We start from the raw sequence: 11,704 nt of genomic DNA, 5'->3' as shown, positions 1-11,704 counted from the left end.
AAGTAGCAATACATCTAAACACGTGGTTGAGCTTTTTCTAACATTTATGTAAGCACACCAATTGCAGACAGAAGTTTTATTATGCTTTCTTGGCCTGCATGTTATTACAATAGCATCTGACATTAAATTATTAAAAAAAAAAAAACAAACAAAAAAACAAACCTGGTTAAGTATCAGAGTTGAAAAGATATTTCAGACAAAGTAAGGAAAGTGGATAGAGAAAAAATTTTAAAAAACAACAGGGAAAAAACCCCAACGCATAATTTAAGTGAAACCTTTATTACAGAAACATGATACTGGTATTCCTGAAAGAGATTGTAAAAATAATGGAAAAAACCCTGGTGAGACAGGAAGCTTAAACACAGCTAATCTAATGATAACTTCCATAATACAGGAAGCAAGCACGCTACCAAAGAGATGACAAAACCAGAGATTATTTTAGGTGTTTACTTATTCCCAGACGAAGCTAAAAAGTGTGTGAAAGGAACTTGGGGTAAGCACAGACTTACTGCTACAGCCTCTTGTTTTCAAATAAAATCACACCCCCCTACTTGGCAGGTAATAGCCTCCAACAGAATTTACTTTGGTACAAGCTGTCAGGAGTTACTGATCCCTTTCACACACTCACCTTTGGAAGTGCAATTTCCTGTTGCAAACGGGTGTCCTGATCCTGCAAACCTCTGCTCACACAAATCCCTGGTTAGGTAAGCAGGGATGCCAGCTGTGCCAGTGGCAGCAGGGCTGGCAAGCCCACGCTGGAGGCTTGGGGATGTAGTGCTCACCAACTGGACTTCCTGCCTGGAGCTTACAGTGCCAAGGTAAATAATTATGATACCACACTGACAGATGTGTCAGAGGTATGAGGTATTAACCAGATTTACTACAGTCTTGAATAACTGAGCTGTAATTTTCCGCACTCCTGGCACATAACAAAGCAATGTGAGGTGTCCTACAGTGCCAGGAGGTACCCAACTGCAACACTTCACTTTCTGAATCTTAGAAGCCATGTGTATTGTAGAGCCTCCTCTCGCACAAGACTCGGAGCCCCTTCTGTCTAATTATGCTGCTCCTCCACCCAAAGAGGGCTGAATTTAACCTAACAAAGTCTCAGTTATCTCTGCTTTGTAATCTACTGAAACTGACAATTTAAGATGTGTTTGGACAACATTCTCAGACACATGGTGTAATTCTGGATCTCATCCTGTGCAGGGACAGGAGCTGCACTCCATGATCCTTGTGGGTCCCTTGCAACTCAGGACATTCTATGATTCTGGTCAAAGGACATAAGACACAGTTGTCATCATCATGATCCTGGCAGGACAAGGATAGTGTAATCAGTGCTCAGTCTCAGCAGACATGGCAATGAGGCATTCTTTGTGTTTAATTTCCTCTGACCTTGCACTTTGTCCTTGTAGAGTTCTCACTGTTCATGAGCTAAGGCATCTATGTTTGAACAAACTTAGTACACAAACTGCTTCCACACACTTAATAACATCTTTGCTCAACATTCCACCAAATCTTCAAAACCACCACTTACTGCCATATTCCTTAAGTCAAGAAGATATAAAAGTATAGAAAACACTGAAAATATGAAAGATTTGACACATAGTCTTTAAAGGCTTGCTACAATGAAATAACATAATTGATTCCAGTATTTCAAAGTGTCCTAAAAACATTTCTAACTTCTGAGAGATACAAACTGCAGAGGTAAAGCTCATGGTCATGTCTAGACTCCACTTATCCAGAGCACAATGGTACAACGGTTTTGGGGATAGGCAGCTTGCAGCACAATAGTTCACAGTCCATAATAAAGCAAATCACACCTGGGAGACTACGGATTAATGGTCTTCATCTGCAGACAGAACTACTCTTAAAAGCCATATACCTTTGTTATTTTATAAACTTCATTTACCTTTCCTATATATCTCTACCATTATGGGGATGAGATATGTTTTAAAACCAAACAAAACTAGAAAAACCCCACAAACATTTCAAGCTCTCCTCCATCTCTTTTCCTAATGGGTAGAGGAATCATCACATAAAGACTTAACAAAACACCCATCACTAACAACATCATCCAGAACAGATTCTGCACTGTTGGGTGCAGAGCCCCTTTCTGTGCAGTTAGCACTTGATACCCAGCCCTATCAGCCCTATTTGTTACCCTGATTAAATTCTTTTAGGTTTGAGCGCTGTACACAGAAATCACCACACATACCAGTATAACTTCACTGAGATAACAGTGAAGGAAATCTACATTTAAGTCATCACAGTCATCACCCAAACAGTCCCTATCCATGCTGGCTCTCTGTGAGAGGCATTTAGGACGTTGCTTGGAGTATGTTGCAGAGAGCAGGTCGAATGATGCTGACGGAACGTGGTGTACAAAGCACCCAGCGTGGTCAATGTGAAACATTCCTGGACATCACACCTCAAGACAGCCACAGGCAGGGCAGGAACATACACGGGTGGATGAATGCATGGTCTGTCAAATGCCTCAGGATAAAGCAAATGTGTCTAGCAAAGTACAGGTATGAAGGTATGAAGTACTGCAAAGGAGGTCACTTTGCTCACAAAGGCCCCAAAACACTGCACTGCCAAAAGTTCTTACTTAAAGATTTCTGGATTGGTTTTATACAACCATTTTACCAGATCCTTTGCTAAAAAACGGATTCCAATACTTAAGCAAAAAAAAACCTCACAAAACAACCAAAAACCCTTGATTTTTTTCCCCAAGGTCAGTAACCCAATTCATCTTTATTTCTAAAAGAATGGCAAAAAATAATAATTACTTGAGCTAATATCACAGGTTTTTAAATTAAAAACTACTTTATTATTTCAAACCACTATGCAGAAAGTGACCTCTTTGATTGCAAAGCCAGAACCTTGTCCATTTTTCTGACAAAGACACTGACTCTTCAGTGAATGCTTCAGTGGACTGTTAAGTCTTATTTTAAGACAGTTCCCACAACAGAGCTATTCCTAAGAAACCAATACTACAAATCATAGAGCTTATTATTGGGAAGTTTTCCTAATAAACAATCTAGATTCTGCCTTGAACTTATAAAATTATTTTATTAACTGTATTACCAAAGGGTCCTTTCCAACATGTAAGTTTTAAATGTTATTTTCATTCACATATCTTAACCTTTGCAAAAGGCACTCAACAAAATGAACACGTTCTGCTTTCAAAACCACTGCCACGGGGCACTCAGGTTGTGGTAAAAAGCCTTCTTGAGATAAACATGCTCTAACCTGTCTTCTTCATCATAAGAAACTATTGGAATAATGGAGGATATCCTTCACTGTCATTGTCCCATCCTCTGTTGCTCTCTTTGATTGAAACATAAAATACAAAGAGACTGACAAATGAGCTTGCTCTGATTCCATCTCAAGTAAAAAAATTAATTACTTTATAAATCTCTTTACTATTAAAGAGAGCAGAGAAAGCAAAATTAAGTGACATTTAACAGCGGACAACGTTACCTGAAGTTAGCTGAATGCCCCTCTTATTGAACACATTTACATGCAGAGGACTTTATTATCACCAGCTTATAGTCCAGCCAGTCATGAGCATTGCAGTGTATTGTTGAATGCATGGGGGTAGGAAATGCAGAATTTCACAGCTGTATGCTACATGCAAAGGACACTGGCCACACAAAGCTAACATGGAAGTTGAGCCACGTGTTAACAAACTTCTACTGTAACACAAGATGAAATTACAAAGGTAGGTAAGAAACCTTATATAACATCAACTAAAGTTGACATTATTAACTAATAGACAAAATGACTAATTGTCTCCAATGTGCACCCACCCCTTGTCAGATGTTTTGACAGATTAATTAGTGCATGGGTGGCAGTCTTCATACCTGAGTCAGGTTCAAGGAAAAACTGCATGACTACATCAGTCTCTCCGGATAAACCCATTTGTAAATCAAAAGAGACAACTGGGCCATCGTTAGATAAGGTTTTGAAAGCTCAACCTAGCCACAGTAATAATTTACCCTTTCAGTAGTGAAAAGTTATATGCAAATGTACACTACAAGAACTCAGAGCTGTTCTGTGACCAACTGTTTTAGGGTACTACATCAGCAGCAAGGAACAAGAGCAGCTAGAGCAAAACTAACACAGCTAGCAGAGATCTCCTGCCCCCACTACTGCATTCTCCTTACAGGTGCTGCTTTTCATTCCAGCTTCAGAGAAATGCTCATCACTTCACAAAGTCAAGCAAGTCCTGAGGTGGTATCAGTAATTTTCTTCTAAAACAACTGTCTCAATTACTGAAGCAAAAATCTGCATTTCTGAATTTGCATATTCAAATGCACATGGCAATTTCCTAATCAAATGCAGAAACCAGAAAAGCTTTCAAGAGGTGAACCAGCTTCAGAGGGCAGACTATGACCAAAGAAACCAAAATCCTTAAGAATACAGGCCAGCATTCCCCAACACACCATTTGCCTATTGCACCAAATGAATTCTTCTCTTCCTTAGGATATAATTCAAAACATGTATTTTGTCTTTTCCTATTTGTAAACTTCCCAGTACATTCTACAATACAGCAAGGAATGCAAAAGCATGACTTATAAATTGAGATGTATTTCTCCATATATACAACATTATATTTAAACACTTTATAGATAATGTTTAGCAGCATGCAACATCAAACTGCATAGCAAAAGCCCTAAAATATACAAAAATTTAAAATAACATTCATCTTTAAATGGCAGCTTTTATTTCCCCCTTGTCAGAAAGAAAGATATTTTAAAAATGGAAGTGAAATTGCTAGCAATCAACATACTTACCATTTGGATGTTAAATGTTATCTCACCTCAAAAATGCTCTCCTGCAATATTTCAGTTCTGTTCTACAAACAAAATTTCCGGCTCTGCACTGATGTTTTTTGGGGCACCAAGCTAAAAAGGGGAACATGGATACATGGAAGAGAACTTGCAAAAAAACCCTCTTACTGTCAACCACGACAAAGTGGGGAACAGCAGCACATCAATACTGTGATTCAGCTTCCTCTGCTGTCACAGATTCCCACAGAACAGTCTTGGCAGAGGTGGAAGGAATCACAGGAACTTTACTCAAATACATCTACCTGAGTTGTTTTATTCACAAGCAGAAACTTGCCCTGTCCACCCTACATTCTGAAACTGAGGGAGCTCTGAAGATCTGTCAATAAATATTTCTGTCTACCAGCAGTAGACTACACCAGCCACCCCCTTCAATTAGCAGACGATTTCCTTATCTGCTAAGCTGACCAAAGCATCTTCCTAAACAGGCTGAATCTTCACAACACTATAAGGAATGTAAATAGACATCAATTACACTCAGTAGCTCTTAAAAGTATGCCAAACTAGGAAAAACAAGAAAAATAAAAGAAAAAATATTATCATTTCAGATGCCCGTTTTCCATAATCTTTCAAATAAATTCCCACCCCTAAAGCTCATCAGGGTTTTTCTTCCTGAGGCAGGTCTGTTCATATGGGGCATTTTGCAAACCTCTCAATGGAGATGTCAGATTGCCCCTGAAATGCCTCTTTTCTGTGTTTGAGGTAGGACTTCCAAGGCTTGATCCATCTGAAGGCATCAGAAGTTTCACTCCACCTCATCACAAGGCAAATTCAGCCTAAATACATTGCCTTCCCCTCTCCTCTCCCTCTGTTCTGGTAAACAACAGGCACAATGTTTTGTGTAGAAATTCCTTCACACACTGTCTCCCTTTCAAAGCACCTGAGATAAGCACTGCATATCACATACCAAGAAAATGCAGGGTTTCCACCACCAACAAGACACACTTTGCACTGAAAGGACAAATGGAAGTCCTGTGTGAAGAGGTCAAAATCAAAATGGCACCAGCGACAGACATCAAAAACAGGATCTGGCTTCTATCTGTTGAATCTCTGATTGGCAAAGTCCCCTGATTTTGCCCAGGCTTGTCCAAAAACCTGGCTCAATTATCATCACCAATAAAAACCTGAAGGCATTTTATCTACAAGGTAGTGAATGCCTCCTCTCAAAAGAGGGAGTTCCATGATAAGAGCTAATCTCAAAAACCTTAGGAATGCAAACTATTTTCTCAGTTGTAAAAACAAGAAAGAATTTCACAAACACAAGTTAAAACAACTACTGGTAACCTCCTGCTTCTCTTACACTGCCAACTTCTCCTGGGCTAAGGCCCTACCCTCTGTCCTTCAGAGAGATATGCTTTGAATCCAGCCCAATGGCCAAAGAATGTCCCAGGACAGAGCATCACTTTTATGCACCTTTACAAATGACAGTCTTCCCATAAACTTTATTTTCTAAGTTCAAAAAGCAGTGTGAGGCTCCCCTTCACACACCTTCAGCCTTTTCCATGGGGAAGGCAAAGTCAGTCCACATTTTATTTTGCAGATAGCTGCAAGGCAGGCAGGCTGTAAGACAGCTCATTCTGGCTGGTTAGACCACCTAAAAGTTGCACAAGTCCTGGCTTCTTATTTTTTAAGCTATAGCATTGTTTCCTGAAACTTCTACAGACAACTCTTGACTATGTTATACACTACATACACAATCTGTTAATGAGGTGTTGACTGTTAGATCAATCACAATGCCGGCTACTAAATCAGTCTTTCCCCCAGCTGACAGACCTGAAAGAATCAAGTATACCATGGTGTGCTTTGACAATATTTTCTTTGAAACACCCACTAAGCTGCAAGAGATGTAGTTACCTCCATAAACCAGTCCTTGTGCTTCTTACAGCCACAAAACTATCATTCTGATACAGAAATCAAAAGTATATTAACTACCCAAATTTTAAAACACCCTCTATCAGGAAACATACTAGAAATCATAACCAAACTGACTAATAACAGATAGCAATGCTATCTGTCTTTTAAATGAAGCCTAACCATCACTTCTGTCCTTCTCTATGCCAACCCAGGCCATAGCAGAGCACATCTGAAGTTAAAAACATCAAACTTGATGTGTTTAAGACTTAAAGTCTAAGACACGCTTTCCATGAAACATAAGCATATAAAAAAAATTAATCTTTCAATTCTCCCTGCACGAATATGTAATTAGCATCAGCATCATTCACAGTACAAAAGAGAAACTACTATAGTGTGTCTAAACATCAGCCCAATACCCTTCTTCTAAGAGCAGCTTACCCTGTAAAAAACATGCAAAATATCACAACAGGCACATATAGCATCATCTGTCCTAAGAGAAATTTCTCAGTCCCTGTCAGATAGGGCTGATTTACATCCTAGGGCCAGTTAACATCCCTTCGTTGTAGCTGTGACTGTTCTTCCTGTCCCTAGGAACACTTATCTTGTCCATCCTAACAGGCTTTGGTTTATATGATCTCCTTTGGTGGCATATACACCGGAAATGGTGATTTAGAAGTATTATACACTTTGTCTTTCAAACTGTTACTTTGACCTGTAACAAGTCATTGTATCAAACGGTAATGGTCAAGCACTATTTTGCACATATACATCCTACCTCCTCTAACTGACCCCCTTGAAACAGTCCTACATTAATATTTTCTGTTCAACATCATATGAATATTTTTCAATCACTCTCCTGTGATTGGAGACCACAAACTGATTATTCTAGGTGAATTTGAGCACCAGTTTAATAACATCCTTTGTGTCATTAACACAATATTGCAAAACAGCTGTGGCATTTTTCTTCTGCCCAGCACTAAGCATTAAGAAGGCGCACAAGTTCAAATAAAACATTGTTGAAATCTTCCTCTCCACCTTAATAAATATAGTTAATTTACAATCCAGTAACGTGAGCAAGTAATTTGATTATTCCGTCTTACATGCATATTCTTGAATTTATCAACATCATCTGCTATGCTTCCCTTTCACCCAGCTTTCTTGGATTCCCTTTACAATTTCTCAGTCTTCTTCAATCTTGCCTAATCCAAATACTTTTGCCTCATTAGCAAGTTTTGGCACACCATCATTCATCTAATTTATTAGATCACCAACATGCATGTGTACCACCCTCTTTTCAGAGGTGTTTATACATCACATAATGTAATTTTAGGTTTACATTGTTACTGACAAAATAAAAAAGTATTCTTAGTCATAAGGACAGGTAGACTGAGTGAGAACTAGAAAGAAGAGTTGCAGTTTCCAGAAGACATGCTTGGTGTTGAGCAAAGCTTGGTACCTAAACTCTTTACATGAGCAGAAAATAGGACTGTCCCAATGGCTACAAAACATCAGAGGGGTCAGCATTCTCTTCTTCCCAAGCCAGCAGGCATCCATTATGTCATATACTCAACATTCTCCAGAAAAGTCCTTTGGTCAGAAAACCTTCTTAATGTTAGCTAAATTTACAGTCACTCAGGTATTCACATATAGCTGACAATAACATGTTCAACAGCTTATTAGGACAGCCATGGTAAGGTAGGAAATACATTTTAGAACAAATATGCACTTCTTTTTACATATTTTGTGCTGCACCATAATTTAGTGTCCTTAATTCCTTTTACATTCCTGATTTCTCCTCAGTCCTGCTGAGAGCCCACAGGAAGGGGGAAGAGTCATGGACTGCAGTTCCTTCTCCTGGGGCTATCTCCACATTGGTGAGGAGCCCTGTTCCTTCAGAGGGTGTGACATGTCTCCTCACTTATCACCTCTTCAGCTCCACGTGCACAGCAGAGCAAAAGGCTTTAAGGAGAGCAAGGGCACCCCATGGGACAGGCTACACTTGCTCTGGACATGGACTGAATCCAGCACTGCCAGCAGAAGCTGCACCAGCCCAGTGAGTTTTAAGGTCCCCCGCACCAGGCACAGGAGGATAGGGGTTAGATAATGAAACCAAAATCATATTTTTACCACAAACATGGACTTGAGCTCTGGTCTACCTCCATTCCTTTAGGAACTACTCTTTAATTCTTGCTTTTTAATATATATTTTTAACAATTTCATAGGTGGATGCAGCAGTTTTCATGAAGTCTCTGAATAGAAAACCAGTAGATTTTAAAAAAGAAACCTGACTTTTTCACATAAAACTTCAGAGAAGCTCATGGACAATCTTGCACCATACTGCCTCCTCACAGGAGGAAAATCTACACGGTACTGCTTTATTTTCAAAGATCAGGTCTTGTCCAATGGAACTCCACAAAGCATAATAGGTGAAGGTATGCTGTACTTCACAGTAGAATTAGATATAAAAAAATATCTATGGCATCTGCTCAGCATAAAAATTGGGCCTTTACTGAAATCTTCTTACAACTGAGCTGAATACACACGCACAAATACACTGCATACTAAGTATTATAGCCTGGCTCCTGCAGTGACTTGTATACACCTTTATTATTACTTATATAAAAGAAATCCCATGGTTTCAAAGGCATTTGAAAGGCAAGGTAAATTGAAACACATGGGTGGGTCTTTGCAGGACTAGGATGTATATGCTGCTGAGCAGCACTGCCTGCTGAAAACTTTGTACCTGTTGTACACTACCAGCAATTTATACATTTCCCCCTCAGTGGACAAACCCTTGCAACAGAGGATTTGCTTCCAGCTGAGGAGATGGAGTTCAAGTACACTTTTCATACTGCATACACCTATGCTAAACGTAAATCCATATTAAAATGAGCTACTTAAGTAACAATTAATCAAACATAGCCTCACTGCATATGATGAGAAACAGAACGAAGAGCAGCAGATTGGCTCAGTGCTATAAACATAGAAAAAGGAAGCCTTAGAGTTATCAGAACTATGCACACAACTCTGTGTGTGTATATGTAAAATACTTTCTCCATGATTGGAGGAGCCAAAGCAACTGGCAACTGGCCAAAGCAATTTGCTAAATGCACAAGAGTAGATGCATTTCATAGAAAGCCATTCCATACCTAAGTTACAATAACTGACTCATGGGCTTCTGCTGGACAAGAATGACCAGGAGAAAAGTCAGTCATTAGTACTAACACTGGTTGCTAATTAACCCTCATGAACAACACTGCACCAAAGCTACTTCTGCTACTATTACAGAAACATTTAAAAGGCAGGTGTAAAACTCTAAATATAATGTACATACAAAAGCTCTTATTGCTCACTATAGAGATCAGCCCAGCAGCCCTCGCTCTGGCCTTGGTATGCACCACTGGATTCCTTGAGGATGCATCAAGGCAGATGTACTTTATACAGCTTCTCACACATAAATGCACTGGCAGAATTGATGGCCCACAAGCTCTGCCACAGATTTTAGGGACTATCTTTTAGCTGATGGGCTGTTCTTCAGCGCTTAAGTTTGCAAAGCTCCCAAGTTTTGTATCATGACCCTTGAGATATACACAAGTGCCCTCTGCCTGTAAGCATCTCTGGCACAGCCTTCTAAAGAGTTACCAAAAAGAGTTCAAGTAGTGCCAGTAACAGAACAGGTCCTAAAGCTTATTGGCATTACTATAATGTCAACACACGCTCTATTTTATACCATGTAACAACTACTAGATGTCAGCAATAAAACCCCCAGAGAGCAAAAGCTGTTTAATCTGTATTTTGTCACTTGTATTTGATGGGACATTCTCAGCTGGATAACGAGAACAAGTCTCTGCTGGGACTGCCTCCCCTCACATCTCTCCTCAAAAAGAGCTATCTCCTCTCATAATATGGAAGTTGGCACGTGGTGACTTGTGATTTGGGGGGGGGGGGGGTTTTTTTTTAATTTGGGGGGCTTTTTTTTGTATATTTTTCCAAACTCTGAAGAACTGCAGCATGTAACAGTGTTTTTGGAATAAGCAAACCCCGTAGCAATTATCTGCATAAAGTTTAAAGAAAAAATAACTGACTTCTGGTAAAAGCATTTCTTCTATGGTTTCAGGCTATGTGCCAAAAATCCCAGAAAACTTCTTGGGCAACAACATATCGAATCTGAGCCTTTTACGGGTCATTGTTCCCACCTTGTTAAAGCTACAAACAACCAAAGAGTTGCTTATAATGGAAACATATGAATATTTCATGCGAATCAGAGAGATAAAACATACTCGAAAGGAAAGCTCCAACACACATCATATCCACATACCACACATACATTATGCAACGCTCGTCCCAAATACACCCCAATAAAGTGAGCTGGTTTGAGATCTTAACGATTCATCGACTTTGCCACATCAGAAACGAGAGCAGATGTCACTCTTCTGTGCCTCGCTGCGATCTTTGCTGCAGCACTCGGCAGAGTTACAGACTTGCCGAAGACGGCCAGTTTAGGCTTGACTGTAACTAACAAAGAGCAAGGTAAAGCCCCGGGCGGAGGGGAAGGCAGACACGGGCATGCCGCGATGTAAATAGAGGCAGCCCAGCACGGAGCCCTGTAAATAGCCGATCCTCGCTATTTACAAATACCTCTTGACTAGACAAATGCCGTGTTATCTGAGTGTCTAACAGATTAAATTCACGGGCTGGACGGACCGTCCAAGGCTCGCTTATCGCAGGTCACCGACTGGCATTTGTAACCCCAGCATGGCTATTTTGGAGGCTCACAGACAGCGGCGCACCCCCGGCGGAGCTGTGCTAGCCCGCTGCCGCGCACAGCCAGCCCCACGCGAACGCTGCCGACCGCACACGGCGAGTGCGAGGCGCTGCTCGGGCTCTTTCAAAGTCTGCGCGGGGACGCGCCCGAACTCGAGCGAACTCGGCGGCGTTGGCTCCTTACCTGCTGGGCAGCGCGGCGGCTCCGGCTTTGTGCGCGCCCGCGGCTG

At 40.5% G+C, this 11,704-nt stretch overlaps 2 protein-coding genes across 2 annotated transcripts in view; one reads left to right on the top strand and one right to left on the bottom strand.

Moving 5' to 3' along the window:
* Positions 1-11,704, bottom strand: part of PTPN14 (protein tyrosine phosphatase non-receptor type 14) — a 107,656-nt gene extending 95,952 nt beyond the window's left edge. The window contains 1 exon segment of the mRNA XM_005416158.2: positions 11,659-11,704. The gene's annotated coding sequence lies outside the window, so the exon portion shown is untranslated.
* CENPF (centromere protein F) overlaps positions 11,129-11,704 on the top strand; it is a 47,819-nt gene continuing 47,243 nt past the window's right edge. Inside the window, exon 1 of the mRNA XM_031060974.1 lies at positions 11,129-11,240. The gene's annotated coding sequence lies outside the window, so the exon portion shown is untranslated. The remainder of the gene's footprint in view (positions 11,241-11,704) is intronic.

This window comes from Geospiza fortis, unplaced genomic scaffold (genome assembly GCF_000277835.1).
Source record: "Geospiza fortis unplaced genomic scaffold, GeoFor_1.0 scaffold41, whole genome shotgun sequence".
Taxonomy (NCBI): domain Eukaryota; kingdom Metazoa; phylum Chordata; class Aves; order Passeriformes; family Thraupidae; genus Geospiza; species Geospiza fortis.
The sequence above is the reverse complement of the archived record's forward strand: the minus strand, read 5'-3'. Positions and strand labels throughout refer to the sequence as shown.